At 44.1% G+C, this 16,678-nt stretch overlaps 1 protein-coding gene across 1 annotated transcript in view; it reads left to right on the plus strand.

The window, feature by feature from the left end:
- The first annotated feature begins 3,805 nt into the window (after window positions 1-3,805).
- DISP1 (dispatched RND transporter family member 1) overlaps window positions 3,806-16,678 on the plus strand; it is a 100,586-nt gene continuing 87,713 nt past the window's right edge. Inside the window, exon 1 of the mRNA XM_054170314.1 lies at window positions 3,806-3,981. The gene's annotated coding sequence lies outside the window, so the exon portion shown is untranslated. The remainder of the gene's footprint in view (window positions 3,982-16,678) is intronic.

The following is a 16,678-nucleotide window of genomic DNA, read 5'->3' on the forward strand; positions in this document are numbered from 1 at the left end:
CTGTCAGTTTGCTGTAGGCAGGGCAGTGCTGTGGCTGAAAAGGTGGGGCCTGAAAGCAGCTGCAATGAGTTCATTTTCCTCAGCAGCTGCCTCAAGTTCAAAAAATGTCACTTCTCTTTCTTAACCTCTAACAAAGAGCAAGGAGGTGGAAGAGGTAATTGTGCTGAGATAGTTCTGAGGTCATGTCATTAACTAAACCAAGGTCAAGTTGTTTAATTGAAACATAGCCTGGAAGAAATTTTTATAGACAGGGAATGGAGCAAGTGAGATAGGGCTAGCCCAGAAATGTTGGCCAGACCTCTGGAAAAAGTTGTAAAGGTTGGATTATGAAGGAGGTTTCCCAAACAAGGAGAAGATTTTTCACTTAAATAAATGAATTTTTGCCCTATGTCATCTCCTCTGCTGCTGCTTTTATGTTCATATGCATGACTGCTCCATGGAATTCTCTGCCATCATGCAAAATGCCTGTTGTCAAAAGCTCTGCAGTAGAAGGAAGATGTTCCATTTAACATCCATCTTTTGGGTGTTTTCAGAATGTGAGTCCCTTAAAAGGACACTTGCCACACTCCTTGGTCTCAGTGAACCCAGCTACAAAGTCACGGTAGAGGAATACAACAGGACACAGAACCAGGTAAATAAGAGCTGTATCTTGCTGTATCTTGCTCAGGAGTATGGAAAGGGTGTACTTCATTAGGCTTTAACTCTTGATGCCACAAAAGATGTTAAAATCTGATTTCAACCCTCAACAACACAAATTTGGTCCAAATTTGGCTCTGTAATACTTTTTTCACTGATGTACCTAAAGCTATTTGAAAGCTTTAGCAGAGCTTTCAGGGTGCCTATTAGTTTATGTCTCCTATGACAAGCACCAGTCCCTCTGTGCATTCTGAAGTCACTGCATTGAAGCTGGATGTTTTTTACTGTGTATTGAAATTTTGATTGATATTTGAACATGAACAAGCAAGTTAAAACCACCTTAGGAATGTTATTCCCCAGACAGATGAGATAGAGGTGCATGTTAATGGGGATGTGTGGCCAGATTGTTCATTTCACTTCTGATAGAAGGATCAGAAACCAACTTTTATATACATACATATATATATGCGTGTGTTTGATTTGTGAGTGCTATTGATTTTAAGTAATGTAAGAGAGACCTGTGTCAGAATTTAATGCCCTAAAATGAAAAATGAATAGATATGTCTCTAGATTTTATATATAGAAACAGAATATATTACAACTGGATGGAAGAGACCTCAAAGATCATTCAGTCCAACCCTCAACACAGCACTGAAGGGTTAACACTAAACCATGTCCCTAAGTGCCAGGTTCATACACCACGTGAACACCTCCAGGGATGGTGACTCCACCAGCACCTTGGGCAGACCCTTCCAATATTTGATAACCCTTTCAGTGAAGAAGTAATTACTAATATTCTGTTTAAGTGTCCCCTGGTAAAAAAGGTGACCATTTCCTTTAGTCCTGCTGCTTGCCACCAAGGAGAAGAGGCTGGACCTCTCCTTGCTCCAGTGGAGGTTGTGAAGACTGGCATGGTCTCCCCTCAGCTTCCTCTTCTCTAGACTGAATAACCCCAGCCCCCTCAGACACTCCTCATAGGCCATATGCTCCAGGCCCTTCATGAACCTGAGGGTGCACTCAGTCCCCTATTTGTAAATTGATACAATGTCAGTGCAGTCTATCAGTTTTCAAAATCTGATGAGAAATTCCAGCAGTTACAGCCTCTTTCACGTGTGAGCACTAGATGGCACTGAAAGACAGGAGCTGTGGCATGGAAACAACATTCCTTAGGGTTCGTTTTTGTGAAGGAAACGATGCTGTTATAGGAATTACAGAAACTATGTGACTCAGTAGTTGATAGAAGAAATCAGCACAACTAGAGAGTAAATGACAGAACTGACCAAGCCTGGTGGCAAAGTCCTCCTGCAGCCAGAAGGGCTGGAGCTTTTCCTCTTCCATTTGCTCATATTGAGTCACAGAAATCTCCTCTAAAATTCATATTCTCTCTCTCTCTCTCGTTCACTGTTGTGCTCCTCAAGTACAGCTCTAGTGGCAGACACGACAGAGTTAAACCCATCGACCTCCACAGCATTTCATGCTCTGATTCTACTCCTGTCTGACCAAACACAAACTCTGGAGGTGTTCAGGAGGGGTTTAGTAGTCATGAGGTCTTGGGTGACAGGTTGGACTTGGTGATCTTTGAGGTCTTTTCCACCCTTATTGATTCTATGATTCTTGGGCTGGTACAGGAGAAGCACTGCTGGTGTTTAGAATGAGGACTGAGTCAGAGATCAAGATTATAATGAGTCTTTAATAAAAAACATGTCAAATCAACTCCAGAGGAAGAATGAGGAGGAAAGGAGGGGGTTGGTGACTCTGACTCAGGCTGCAAACTCCAGCTCTTGAACCACTGACAGGCTGACCTGAGGTGTTTCATGTGCTTCTGAGCGACTTGCAGAGAGCCAATTACCCTCACGCTAAGATGAAAGCCTAACAGCTTGTCACGTGCCAGGGATCACTGCAGATTATCTCATGTTGTGTTCTAGTTTTTAAAATTACCTGCTTTCATTGCAACCACAAAAGCAAGTGCTCAAAGGTTAGCAAACTTCCACATCTCTGAAGTAAAATCACAACCATATTTCAGCCCGGTTCTGTGCACTAAGTGAGGCAGAAGTCCTTCGGGACAAAATGGCATGCAATCGTGTAATTAAAAACTAAAACATATGCACAAGGCAGCACAATTAGAATAGGAATAGGAATGGGAATAGGAATGGGAATAGAATTAACCAGGTTGGAAGAGACCTTTCAGATCATTGAGTCCAACCTATCATCCAACACTATCTAATCAACTAAAACATGGCACCAAGCACCCCATCCAGTCTCTTCCTAAACACCTCCAGTGATGGTGACTCCACCACCTCCCTGGGCAGCCCATTCCAATGGCCAATCTCTCTATGAAGAACTTCTTCCTGACATCTAGCAATTAGTGCTGTAGCAAGCTTTTCCTAGCACTTCAGCACTGCATTGATCCATCCAGAGAATATTGTTTCCTATGTGCGATTTCACATACAACATTAACCTGTCTTTGCAAGCGCACTGTGCACAGGGGGATGCTCCATGTGCCAGAGAAGTTTATAGGCTGAGCTGAAACCATCTGAGGGCCACTAGGGCCCACACTGTGCCCTGCACAGGCCTGGCTGCTGGAGCTGTGGGTGAGGCTGAGGAGCCCAGCTTGAGCTTCTCATTGTGCTCCTCTCTTGCCTGCCGTTCCTGGGCTTTCTGCCCTGTTCCCTGTCTTGCGGTGATGCCAAAGGACCTCAGATCGCAAGGGGGCTGCTGAGGCAAGTTTGGTTTGTTTCCGAATTTCTCCAGAGCAAAACAAACCAGCAAAACCAACCAACCACCACAAATCACCACTAATTTCTCACGAGCTACATGATGGTACCTTTCTTTTCCTTACCGTAATTTTATTGCACTGAAGAGAATCGTTTCAACCCCAGGTACGGCTTTCTGCTTTGATCTCTTTTTACATCTGTGTGCATAACGCTGTAATTCTTTAGTGTTCCCGCTCTCGGGGACGAGGCCTAGTGGGGAGGACAGGGACTCGAATATGCCCTCCAGGAATTTCTTTACCCTTACCGCCTTGCCTCGGTGCCACGCTCAAGATGGCGGAAGGCAGGCACCAGGCCGGGCGCTTGGTGCCACGTTCAAGATGGCGCCTCTCCCCGCCCCCTTCCCCGCCCCCCCGGCGGTGACTTCCGGAGGGAGAGGGCGTCCGTCCCATGGTAACTGCGCCACGGTGGAGACGCCGCCACCGCGGGGGCTGCTTGTTTCCTGTCGCCACCCGGGCCACAACAACGGGCAGCCACCTCTGGGGCCCTGCCACCGGGGCCCTACTACCCGCAGCCGTCAGGTACGCGCCACCGGGCGGGCCAGCGGCTTTCCCCGCCCGCCTCCGGTCGTGAGGTGAGAGGAGCTCGCCGGGGGCGGGCGGGCCCTGCGGGGCGGTCTCTCCGTGCCGCCGCGGCTGAGGTGTGCGGCCCCCGCGGCGGGAGGGCGGTACCGGCCGCCTCAGCCGCAGCCGGCTCCTATGAGCACCCGGCAGCTCGGCCCCTCAGCCCGGCGGCCGGCAACCCTCCTGCCTCTTGTCCGCCGGACTCATCGCCGGGACGGCTCCCCTCTCTTTAAGTCTCTCGGGGGCTGCCGTGCGGTCTGCTGGACCCCCGCTCCGTCTCTGTACGGGGGCGGCTTCCCCCCCCCCCCCACCTGCGCTTTGGAGTAGGTCGAGCCGGCGCCTCGGGGGAGGTGATGGTGGCTCTCGGCGGCCGCAGTAGCGGGGGTAGCATTCCCGCTCCCCGGGGTAGCGCTCCTGAGTGCCCTGGAGACCCCTCTTTCCCTGTTCGCGGGGGACCGGCGCCTCCTCCGCGGCGGAGGGAGAGCTCTTGTTGGGGCGGAGGTGTGCAGGCGGTCATGGTTGCCCTTGCAGCTGCTGGGCAGCCAGCTGTGCCCTTGTGTCTTCCGAGCCTTACTTTAAAACGTGATGTAAAAATGAATATTCTTAGGGGGGGTTATTTTGTTTTTACGTCGGCTTTTTGTGTGTGTATAGTGGGGTTGTTTTGGTTTTTTGGTGTTTTTTTTAAAAGATGTGCAGGCACCTAACTTTTCATTCATTATGGTCTGAAATACAATTAGCCCTTCGTGTGCTTTTGGTCTTTTGTTCAGATATACGCTGCAAGTTTGTTTGTTAGGAGGAAAAAAAACTCTGGTAATGTAAGGTCGGCAAGGCAGTGGTTCCCGAAGGGTACTCACGGCACCCTTTGTCTTGGGAAGTTACTCCTGATTTGCCTATGCAGCACCGTTGCTTGCAGTGGTGGTGGCAGAAGCTGAAGTTATTGGAGAGACGGTGAAGGCAGAGTTCTGTCCAGAGATGAGTGTTATGTTCTTTATGTGCTCCTCCAGAGAAGGGCCCCAAAGATGATCAAAGCACCGGGGAGCCTGCCGTATGAGGGAAGGCTGAGAGAATTAGCCTTGTTCAGCCTTGAGAAAAGGCTTAAGAGAGACCTTATCACTGTGGTCTAGAATTTAAAAGGTAGCTACAAAGAAGATAGAAACTCCGGTTTTACTAGCAATCACGTGGAAAAGATGAGTGGCAGTGAGTACGAGTTACTCCTGGGGAGATTTACAAGAGAGATTCAATAAGAACAATCTGCCAGGGAATCTTCTTAGGGAAGTGGTGGATTCCACAACATTGGACAGTTTTAATACTTGGCTGAGCAGAATGCTGGGTCATCTAGACCATGCTTTTGCGACAAAAGTTGGACCAAATGGTCCTTGAGGTCCCTTCCAACCTGCTACTCTACAACTGCATATATTATGGACAGTGCACACACAAGCCTCTTCAGTTTGATTCATTGCAAGCAACCAGTTACTGTGTTATCAATTATGGCATCCATAGCCATTGAAACTCTCATTGTAACTTGCTTACAGAATGGGTTAGCTTCTGTGTCAAAGGCAGCTCACCTGATGGTTTCTTCCCATCTTTCCCCTAGGAGAAGAGAGGATGTTAGAAGGTTAATTGAAAACACTTCTGTAAGAGAGACAATAGGACACTTTGTTTTCTCAGCTTCAAGATAAGATTGAAAAATACAGTTTTGCTGAATGGTTACTGATTCATGTTGTATAGCCCCAGATGAGAGCCAGGCCTCTTCAGGAGGGGACTGAAGAGCTGTACTTACTTAAATGTGCTTTTGGCTGGCCGATTATGAGCTAGCAGTGTGCTTGGGTGGCCTAGAAAGCCAATGACATCCTGGCTTGGATCAGGAATAGTGTGGCTGGCAGGTCTAGGGGTGGTGTCATCCTCCTCTACTTGGTACTGGTGAAGGCCACACCTCAAATACTGTGTTCAGTTTTGGACCCCTCACTACAAGAAGGACATTGAGGTGCTGGAGCAGGTCCAGAGGAGGGCAACAAAACTGGTGGTGGGTCTTGATCACAAGTCTTACGAGGAACAGCTGAGGGAACTGTTGTTGCTTAGTATTCCAAAGAGGAGACAGTGGGGAGACCTCGTTATCCTCTACAGCTACCTCACAGGAGGTTGGAAAGAGGTGGGGATTGGTCTCACATGCAACAGGTGACAGGACAAGAGGAAACGTCCTCAGGTTGTGTCAAGGGAGTTTCAGGTTGGCTATTAGGAAAAACCTCTCCCCAGAAAGGGTTATCAAGCATTGGTACAGGTTGCTCAGGGAGATAGTGGAGTCACGATCTCTGGAGGTATTTAAAAGACATGTGGATGTGGTGCTGAGGGACATGGTTGAGTGATCAAATTGTCAGTGTTGACTGGTGGAAGTGCAGGGCAATAAAGGTGCGAGAAAGCAGTTGTGACAGAGAGGGACCGGGAGGAAAATGGCAGTTCCTAACTGGGTAAAGGGAAAACAGCCTGAAACAAACAGCTTGCAGTGATGCAAGTGGAAGAGATCCAGTATGAAACAGCCAAGGAGAGGGGCAACAATCTTGGGAGTGGGAAAATGTGTACTAGGAAAATACCAACATTTAAAGCATCAGCATTTATAGGCTCTTGTGGCAAATGCTTAAGCTTGTCATCACTAAATTATTGACTTCCTAACATACTGTGGATGTTTATAGGCATTATTATTGATGTTTAGAACATTCACAAGTTATATATATTTTGCATACACTCAGCTTTGAATGTAAAATAAATATGACTTGCACTTCTTTCAGTTTTTCAACAGCTTCTAGAAACTGCAGCTACTATGGGGTGCCTCTGTGCTGACTGATGAATGCACATGTGAGCTGTGGTGCAAATTGGAGGCAAACATCTAGGGGCTTTTTAGAGACTTGTCTTTAAACATTAAGCTTAAAGTAACAAAGCATAACAGCCTTTCACACTCACGTTGTGTTTAGGAGTAAGTGGCTGAGCTACACCCTGATTGCAGCACAGTGTGTTTTGTGAGTCATTAAATAGAAAGGAAAATCCAAATTCTGCAGAAAGATTTATTTCCTACTTTACAGCAAAGTGAGTAATGTCCTGTGGTAATAGAATAGCCTGGCCTGAGGACATGGTTATTTTGAGATAGGAGGTTTAAATGTGTACAAATGCTAAAAGCAGATGAACGTTGAAAATGGGGCCTGATGCTGTGGTGGTGGAAGACTAGAATTTGAGTTAGGCTTTGAGACTTTGGTAGCATAGCCTAGGAGGTGGTTGGGGAGGTTTGTGGGGGTGGGGGGTTGCTGGTTTATATTTATTTATTTAGTATTGTCATTATTGTTTTAACCTGCTTTTGAATTCATCATAGTGGAGTTAAGGTTGTCTGCACTTTGTATAATACAATACATAAGACTTTGCCTTCATGGAGAGAGAGAGTTTTGGTGGCTGGGCTTTCTTGTGTACAGAGTAGTGCCTTTGCTTCAGTTTAGTTGGCTCCTTTTGCTCAGCAATGCAGGAGAGGCATGACTTGAGGATGGAGCATGTTCTTTTTTGGCTCCCCCCCCCCCAACCCCCAGCAGACAGTCTTACAACAAGTTAGCTGTAAGAAAGTAGGGTGTTTCCCTTCAGATGATTTCTTTTCTTGCTCCCTTCCAAATCTGCTACCATTGCAGATTCCTGACTCTGTTGGAAAATGCCATGTGAAGCTGTTTCTGACTGATCAGAGAATTACTGTCACAAGAATAAAAGACGTGGATGGGGGAGAGCAGTCCCAAGGGGCCTGGAGAAGAAAGAGATGGAATTCAGATTAGTAGCCTCCAAAAAAAAAATCTTGCTGTGGAAGAGGTGAAAAATAAGACTGTAAAAGAACAAAGGTAGAAGGAACATGTGAAAACACTTAGTACTCATAATGTTACCCTTTCCCATGAGGAGGCTTTTCAAATGGCTTTCATAGTAATGTTTCTCATATGTTGACCATAGATTTGAGCAGCAAGCTTTACTTTCCCTCCAAGCCTTGAACAGAGATGATTGATTTATTAGCTTTGATAGAAGTATAGAATTACTGTCAAACTTTGAAATACACAATAAGCACCTTGGATAATTAGCAAGCCTTACAGCTATCTCTCTTTAAAGTGATCAATGGCATTAATTTGTTTTGGTAACCATGGCTGTTTTCTTGTTCAGTGACCATATGGTATTTCTGAGTGGAGTGTGACTTCCTGTGAGCAGTTTTTACAAAGTCAGCTGGGCTTTGGTGTGAAGTGCAGCAAAAATTAAACACCATGTGAAGGTGTGAAAAGTTCTTATTTAAAAAAAAAAAAAATTATATAATTAAATCAGTTTTTCTGCCCAAAGAAAACAGGTTGCTTTAATTCTGGTGTAAGAGTGGATTGCAGCCTCTAAATCATAGGTTCAGTGAGATTGTGACTTGTGACTACTGCTTGTGTGACGCAGGCTTTGAATGCAAATTGCTGTTAGCAGTGTTTTGTTGTCAACAAAATACTTTTTAGCTTTGCTGTAGAAATGAGACCCTTGTTACAGTGACTTTTAAGGGGATATCTTCTCGAGCTGTGCTACAGTAATGCTGCCGCTGTGTGTTTTGACCTTGACAGGACAGCTGCAGAGGTTTCCATTGGAATCACAGAATCAGCCAGGTTGGAAAAGACCTCAGAGATAATGATTTGTTTGTTTGTTTCTTGAGACTTCCAGTAATCAAAAAAATTTGAATTTTGTCTGAATACTAAATCAAACAAGTCAAGAGGTTTGGAGAAATACTCTGGACATCAAGGAGCACAGTCCAGCTGAGTTGGTGAAAGCTAGAATAACAGAGAGGATTCCTTGCTTGGGAAGCCCCGAGCTGTGTGTGAAGCAATTTTATAAAGGTGAAAGGTGGATTTCTTTTTCAGCTGACCTTTACTCTCTGTTTATTAACAGCAGTTTAAATTGCTCCACAGGAGATTCTCCAGCATGTGATATTAAGAGAAATAAATCTGTCTTTGAGAGTTGTAAGGGAAGGGGAACCTGTGTCAGATGGTGGACTGGGAAGAGATCTAAAGGTGGAAGAAATCAGGCCAGAGGAGTGGGGCAAAGGAAAACGAGGAAAGAGGTGTTGGAAAGTGGAGTGTGGTGAAGCCAGAGGTCATGGGAAGCTAAAAGGTTGCAAGTGGTAATGTAGGGTAGCATAGACTCTGAAAGAGGAGAGTTCTCTGGGAGGGTGGCATTGAGGAGAGAGAGTGAGGAACTGTTGGTTGGATACAGGCAGGGAAGTGCCACCAGAAATTTAGTAGATACACATCTGAGAGGAGTGATGGGCAGCAGATGAACTAGTTACTGTGTAGTAGATGGGCTCAAAGTATGTGGATGGAAATGAGACTGTGGGCATGTGGAACCTGTCCCTGTGAGAACAAATTTGCATTGAGGTGGGGAGCCTGGGGTATGGAGACAGCTCAAGGCATGCAGCCTAAAATGACAGGAGCCCCCCTTAAGAGGGGAATGGTAGGATGCCACACTGAATGTCCTCAGTGGTGCAGAGCCTGAAGTGGTGGGCACAGTGTGCTCACCTTAGACTCTGCAGTTGAAACACTTTCTGCCCTCGCTCTTCTTAGTCCTTCCCACATTTTTATCCTCTATGGGAGAGGTGAAAAACTTCTCCTATGCAGAGCCATAACGTTTAGAAGTTATTGTTATTTCTGGATTGTCAAGAATCCCTGGCCCCCCTCCTAGAGTGTTAATTCTTTATCTTCTGCCTTTGTGTAACAAAGGTTGGTCAAGGATTGTAAACAGCCTTGGTTTAGACTTCCTGGTATTCCTCTCTGCCATTGCCATCCTTTCATGTGATAAGAGGTGCCTGTTGGAGCTGTGCAAAGGAGTAAATCTCAAAGGCAGTAAGGGTTATTGCCACAGCTAAGTCTCTGCTTGTGGCTTACTTTTGGAAAGTATCACATTGGCTGTTTTCCCAAGTGTTTGAAGAGAGTGGTGGTTTTTTGGAGTGGTGTTTCAGGTTTGAGTGTTTTGAGTACAGCATCATCATCTTCCTGTGACTGGTACCTGCCTGATCAATGAGCATGCTTTAAAAACATTTTAGATGTAAAAAACCTGACTTGGTTCTTTCCATGCTTTAAGGCTTTTTAACTAATGCCTTATTTAATTGGATGTGAAACTTAGGTTATTCTTCTTTGTTTTAAGCTTGGGGAAGCTGCATTTGCCATTGATAGGTGTTCAAGCTGCCTTCTGTGAAGTGCTTGTCTGAGATGAAAATATTTATACACAGGATGGAGCACCAGGAGTGAGATTTGAGAAGACACATTTTGTAAACACGAGATCCATTCTACCTGGAATGTGAGTGGAGTGCTACAGCTCAGATTACACTTGTGTTTCAGGATAGCGCTGGAACGGAGGCTGAGTGGTTTGGCCGTTGTTTTGGCTTGAGTTTCTGTGAGGCTTCATTTGTGGTCTTCTGAGTTTTGCACTTTCCTATTAGTTGTAGGGCACGGTGGGTGCTTGGAGATGCTTCTGGATTTCATGTCAACTTCAAAGACTTTTAGTTTTCCCTCTTTTTGCAAGAAGTAGTTTATATGCTGGTAGGATTCATTTCTGGAGGTAAAAATATTTAGTATTGAAACACCCTGGTAGGGCAGCAGTTCTGGAAGTCACAGGAAAGAAACTGGGTGATGTGGAGGTATCTTGGGGTGGGAGGAAGGAAGAGGGGGATTTTGAGACCTAAGTGATTAATTGAGGATTGCTGCAGTTACAATGTTTTGGGCTTAGAAAATTACAGAGTACTATGCCACATAGTTTGAAGATATAAGTTAAAATATGTAGTTCAAAATAACTACATAAAGCTGAAGGGAATTTTTGCCTCTTGGAATAAACTTTACCCTAGTCTTAAACATATGTTCTCACTTATTGTTGATAGCTTCTTTAATACCATAAAAAAAAAAACACTGCAGCAGGTATTGCAAGAATTCAGTAACTTAATCTTAACCCTTTGAAGTTAAATCACGTGAAATGTGTGCTGTGCTGATACCTTAATGAAAACATAATGGAATTAAACCCCCAAATCATTATTAGAACTAAAAATAAGATCATTAATATGGCACTAAAGTCCAAGATCCTGAGCAGTCCTAGGAATGTTTTGTGCCTTGGTCATTGACTATTTTCTTGGGTGAAACTTCATGACATGGAAAAAGCAGGATTTGTGGCAAGGGTTGAAGTGTAGCGTTTGTAAATGCATCACTGTGTAATAACGTTTATATATTAAGACAGCTGAAGAAAGTAGATTTATGGCTGGCTGAACTCTCAACTGGCTCTTTTTTTTTTTTTTGGTGGTGTGTGTGTAACTGCTTAACTGTTGCAGCAGTAAACTGTTTCTGTGTGTTTAATCTGCCGTCGAGCATGAGCCGGTTTCAGATCTGCTGCAGCTCAGTACTTTGGCAACTCGGTCTCTGTTAACAAGTGGTAGAGATGGCATTAGTGGGGAAACAATTACTTGCTTTGTAAGTCATGCTGTTGAGTTATGACTGAGTGTATTGATTTGCCTGGCCAACACAAACTCCAGGCAGATTTATTTATTTATTTTCATTTTTGTGTTCCCCCCACTCCTTTCTGCAAGAGGGTCACTTGCCTGTTTGTTATTGCTTTGGCTATGGTTGAGTTCTGCAAACCACACTTGCTTTCTGGGGAAAGGGAGAGGTTTTTAAAACACTTTTAAAAGGGTTTTATTTTCACTTTAAATAGATTTATTTTTTTTTTAGATCACTGATGTGTGCTGGTGAGTGGATTGGGAGGGGAGCACTTGGCCCTTTCCTAGCTTTTCACAATCTCTTACTTTGCAAAGCTTTTTAACTTCTTTGTCATGGCTTTACAAGTAGTGTATACAATAAAGAAGTTACTGACTTTAAGAAGTAGGAATTTCTAATTCTTATTTGTTTTTTACTCTCTAGACAGGACAAATGCTAATCTGCTTGTGCCAAATGTGTGGGGTGTTCTAGTTTTTCCCCTCGATTGACATCTTTCCCTCTAACTCCCAAAGATCTAAATATGTGGTTCAGAGTTCCTTGCTGTGTTTAGAATTTAGGCTGCTAAATCTGTAGAACCCACAAACTTAAGCTGTAATAGTGGGATTCTGTGATACTGAGGCTTCCTCCTGTTGGACCTCAAAAGTGGTAGTTAACAGAACTCCTCTTGTCTTCCCCACCTCTCAGTTTCAGGGAAGGGTCCACTAGTGGCTGTCAGAGGTTCCAAGTTAAAATGTAGTAAACTGGTAATAGTGGGTCTGAATGACATCCCAAAATGATTATACTGCTTTGCTCTTCAAAGTTCAGTGCCAGCTCTTGTATCAGCTCTGTTAAGAGAATGTTCAGTGGGATATAAACCTTATGAAGAGCAGCTGAAGGAGCTGGGTTTAGTTTACAAAAGAGGAGGCTGAGGGGAGATCTCTTTGCCGTCTACAACTACCTCAAGGGATGTTGTGGAGAGGCTGGTGCTGGTCTCTCCTCACAGGTAATTAGGGATAGAACAAGAGGGAACCACCTCAAGCTGTGACTGGGTAGGTTTAAACTGGACAGTAGGAAAAAGTTTCCCAGCAAGAGTGGTCAGGCATTGGAATGTGCTGCCCAGGGAGGTGGTTGAGTCACCAACCCTGGATGTGTTTAAAGGTTGTTTGGATGCGGTGCTTTGGGGATATGGTTTAGGGGTGAACCTTGTAGAGTAGGGTTATTGGTTGGACTTGGTGATCCCAAAGGTCTTTTTCAACCTGAATGTTTCTGTGATCTTGTTTATCTTCACTGGAAGCTCATATTCATATTTGTGTTACAAATTTTCCCTGTACAGCTCTGGGCAGGATGACTGAGTAGAAAACAGAAATGCAGTAAGTGAAAAGCTTGAACAAAGTAAATGTTTTGATAGTTCTTAATAAGATGTGGTTATCTCATGTGCTGCTTCTGTGTAGTCCTCTGTGATTTACTATTTACTGTAATAAAACCTGGGCAGAAACAAACTCAGAAGGAAGGGTGGGCTGGTGTGAACTGATGCAGCAAGTTTGTTCCGCTGCTTAAATTTGTCTTTCTTAGTTACCTTCTTCCTGTGAATTTAGACTTGTATAGAGTAGCTTCCTGAGAGTCTATCATTAACAGTATCAAGGTGTTTAAGTTATAGATGTGACTGCTATGTGTAACAGATGTGTTCTTACTGTGGGCCGTGGCATGGTATCCCATCTTGTTTAGGAAGAACAAATATGTTCTTGGGTTAATGAGCTATTCTAATAATTGTATCTGGGTAATAAGCAAGGAGCTGTTTCTCTAAATACCATGAAGAACCTTAAGTGGTTTTGTGCATCAATGTAAGACCAGAGGATGTCTAAACTGAGCAGTCTCTGCAGCATTCTGTCACTAATTTCAACTCAAGTGAAATGCTAAGGCTATGCAAGATTAGCAGCAGATGGTCCCAAGCTAGGAATTGCTGCAAGTGCATTGGAAAACGTGGTTAGGGTTCAGAATGATTTGAAGGAAGTGGAGAGGCAGGTGGATGGATAAGGACCACACTCAAGAATCCCTATTTATTGGTCATCTTTGTCAAGTAGACAGTGGGTGAGTAGAATGAGTTGTGCAAAAGATCTAGGGGTGTTGCAGGTAGTGTTGCAAACAAGTCAGATGCACATCAGCAGGATAATTTTCCATAAATTGTGTGCCAGTCCTTCATTCTAAGATAAGAAAAAACCAACACAGTACCTTGAGAGAGTGTAGAGTAAGATGGAGATCAAAGTCCTGAAAATAAGTCTTTTAATCACAGAAGGATTTAAACTTTCATTTAAAGACCAGAAGACTATGGGAAGAAGGAAGAGCTGTCTTCAGGTGAGATATAAAGGAGAGTGTTTTTTTCCAGCCTAGCTACTCTGACAACAGAACCACTGGTAATGTGCTTAAACTGCAAGAATGATGGTGTAAATGGACACTAGGAAAAAAAATTGTGAACCACTGGAACAAATTGCTTGGGAAGGCTGCAGTGTTTCCATTTTTACACTGCCAGATTAACTATGTCTAGACCATGCTTTTCTCCCCCAGTCAGGAGACAGTATAAGCTGATTTATTGAGCTCCTTTCCAACCATTATTTTACAGTACTAGAAAATCCTGGAAGGGTTTCTAGAAAGCAGGGGCATACCAATTAAAAAGGTTTCAAAATGGTTAATAGCACTGGGCCCATGTTAATAACTTTCTCATTTGTGCTAATGGGTCTTGCTCTCAAAATTGTACATCTGCACTCCCTCACTTCTACTCCCTGCTCTTCAAAGAGAAGTAATACTGCACTGGGGAGAGGGGGGAAATCCTTTTATATATCTTGTGGCTCACTTCCATTTCATTCCTGTAAATATCTTCCACTTGATATACTAAGTGTGTAGCAGTGGCTACAAACATCCAAAAATCTTCTGTCTTCCCCATCTTCATATAAAATTGCTTTGGGGACAAAGGAGAAACTGGAGTCTTCAAACCCCGTGGTAAATTTGAGATCAGATTCTGAGATTTCAGACTGCTTTGTTCATTACTCCAAATGAGAATTAAGATATGAAATCAAGCATTCTGTCATTAGCAGATACCAGCCTTTATCTTGCATGCTCTTTTTCCTGAACCTAGCAATTAAGATGCATGAAGAAGAGTCTGGTAGGAGGAATTTGGGCCTGGGAGACAACTGTCAGCATCTTAATCTTAGAAACAATGTTGAATTATGATCTGCTGAAGGGCATGTTTAATTCCTGGCCCCTTTTTTTCTACACACAGAATATAGTGCTGTAAGGATTCATTTTTTATCTGTAGCTACAGAGCTGAAAACTCCAGGACATGTAGCTCTTTTTGCATGAAAAATTAGCGTGAAATCCGAAGGTTTTCATTCATGATTCTTAGGTTGTGTTTTACTACAACTGCTATGGGACCTTCAGGTTGAAGAGCAACTGCTTAAACTTCTGGTATGTTAAAAATGCCTGTCACAGTAGAATTCACTGTGGTGTTTTCCCTAGTCTTTGTATATGGAAAATGCAGCCTCTTATTTTCTTCCTTTTGCCTTTTTTTTTAATATATTTTTCTCCTGTTTCCCATTGCTATTGAAGATAGCTCCTTTCTCAAAGGCTTCAGTATCAACAAGGTTGGAAGAGACCTCAAAGATCGAGTCCAACCTGTCACCACAGACCTCATGACTAGACCATGGCATCAAGTGCCACGTCTAATCCCCTCTTGACCACCTCCAGGGATGGTGACTCCACTACCTCCCTGGGCAGCACATTCCAATGGCTAACAACTCTCTCAGTGAAGAACTTTCTCCTCATCTCCAGCCTAAACTTCCCCTGGCGCAGCTTGAGACTGTGTCCCCTTGTTCTGGTGCTGGTTGCTAGAGAGAAGAGACCAACCCCTTCCTGGCTACAACCACCCTTCAGGTAGTTGTGGAGAGCAAGAAGGTCTCCCCTGAGCCTCCTCTTCTCCAGGCTAAACAATTGCAGCTCCCTCAGCTTCTCCTTGTAGGGCCTGTGCTCAAGGCTTCTCCCCAGCCTTGTTGCCCTTCTCAGGACACGTTCAAGTGTCTCGATGTGCTTTTTAAACTGAGGGGCCCAGAACTGGACACAGGACTCAAGGTGATGCATAGCACAACTTTTTGCCTCCATTTGTGATTGATAAGGCACAGAAAACTTGCAGAACTTAAATTGTATTTGAATTCCAGTTCTGTTTACTACCTAGCTTTTCTACGTGGGGGGGCTGCATCAGTATGCCCTGATCTGTGTTTTATTATAGCAACACAGTCATCCTATGGGTTTCTTTTTGGGTTTTCTTGATTTAACTTCTTTAGGAGACTGGGGCCCATGCTGGGATGATGTCATTCTGGTTCTACACACCCACAGTGTTGAAGACTGAGAAGGTGTGTGGGGTCTTCAGGGCAATGAAATACCTTTCCTTTACAACTGGTAGCATCAGACTGAAATCCCTGCAGGCTTCTTTGTGCAGGTGTGGGTTTGAAGCTAGGCCTCCGCTGACGTTTACATTTACATTTATTATTACAGTGTCACCCTACAGCATTTATAGTTTCTTCAGTGAACTCTTTGTGAAAGAACTGGCACCATCTTTCAAAAAAGGTTATGTTGAATTCTCGTTTCCACAGCACAAGTTGCCATGGATATGTTAGGTTCTTAATGTTTGTTGACGGAGGAATGAAGTAGAGAAGGTTCACGCTAGCTACTTTGGATTGAATGTTCTGCATCCAAATGATGCTGTTCTCATTTGGAGTTAACTCTGGCCAGTGCATCTAAATTCTACTGTCTGCTTTGGAAATGGATTAAGATCACTCTGGAAGGAGTTAATGCAGAGGTGTTCATGTGTATGCCTCTGCTTTGTGCTAGCTTTTCAGTTGTTCAGGGCGCTTTCCTCTGCGGTTTTGTGTGCCTGCTGGTGGTGTGTGCCCCGCAGTCCTGTCCTTCAGCATTTCAATAGCTAGGCAGGATAAGTGCATTATTGCAGTGCCCAGAAACTGAGGAATGCAGCATTGCCACTGTAAAACTTGTATCTTGTGTATCTTGGTGAAGCAAGAAAAGGTAATAGACTTCCCATTATCTGAGAGAAGGAGATGGTGACTGCTGGCATAATAATGAAATTGAACTGTGAAACTCCTGGACATAGATCAAATGCCCAGGAGAGGCCACTTGCATAAATGCAACTTTTGAAATATGTTTCTGTTCAGTTCTC

The sequence above is a fragment of the Dryobates pubescens genome, chromosome 2, assembly GCF_014839835.1.
Source record: "Dryobates pubescens isolate bDryPub1 chromosome 2, bDryPub1.pri, whole genome shotgun sequence".
Taxonomy (NCBI): domain Eukaryota; kingdom Metazoa; phylum Chordata; class Aves; order Piciformes; family Picidae; genus Dryobates; species Dryobates pubescens.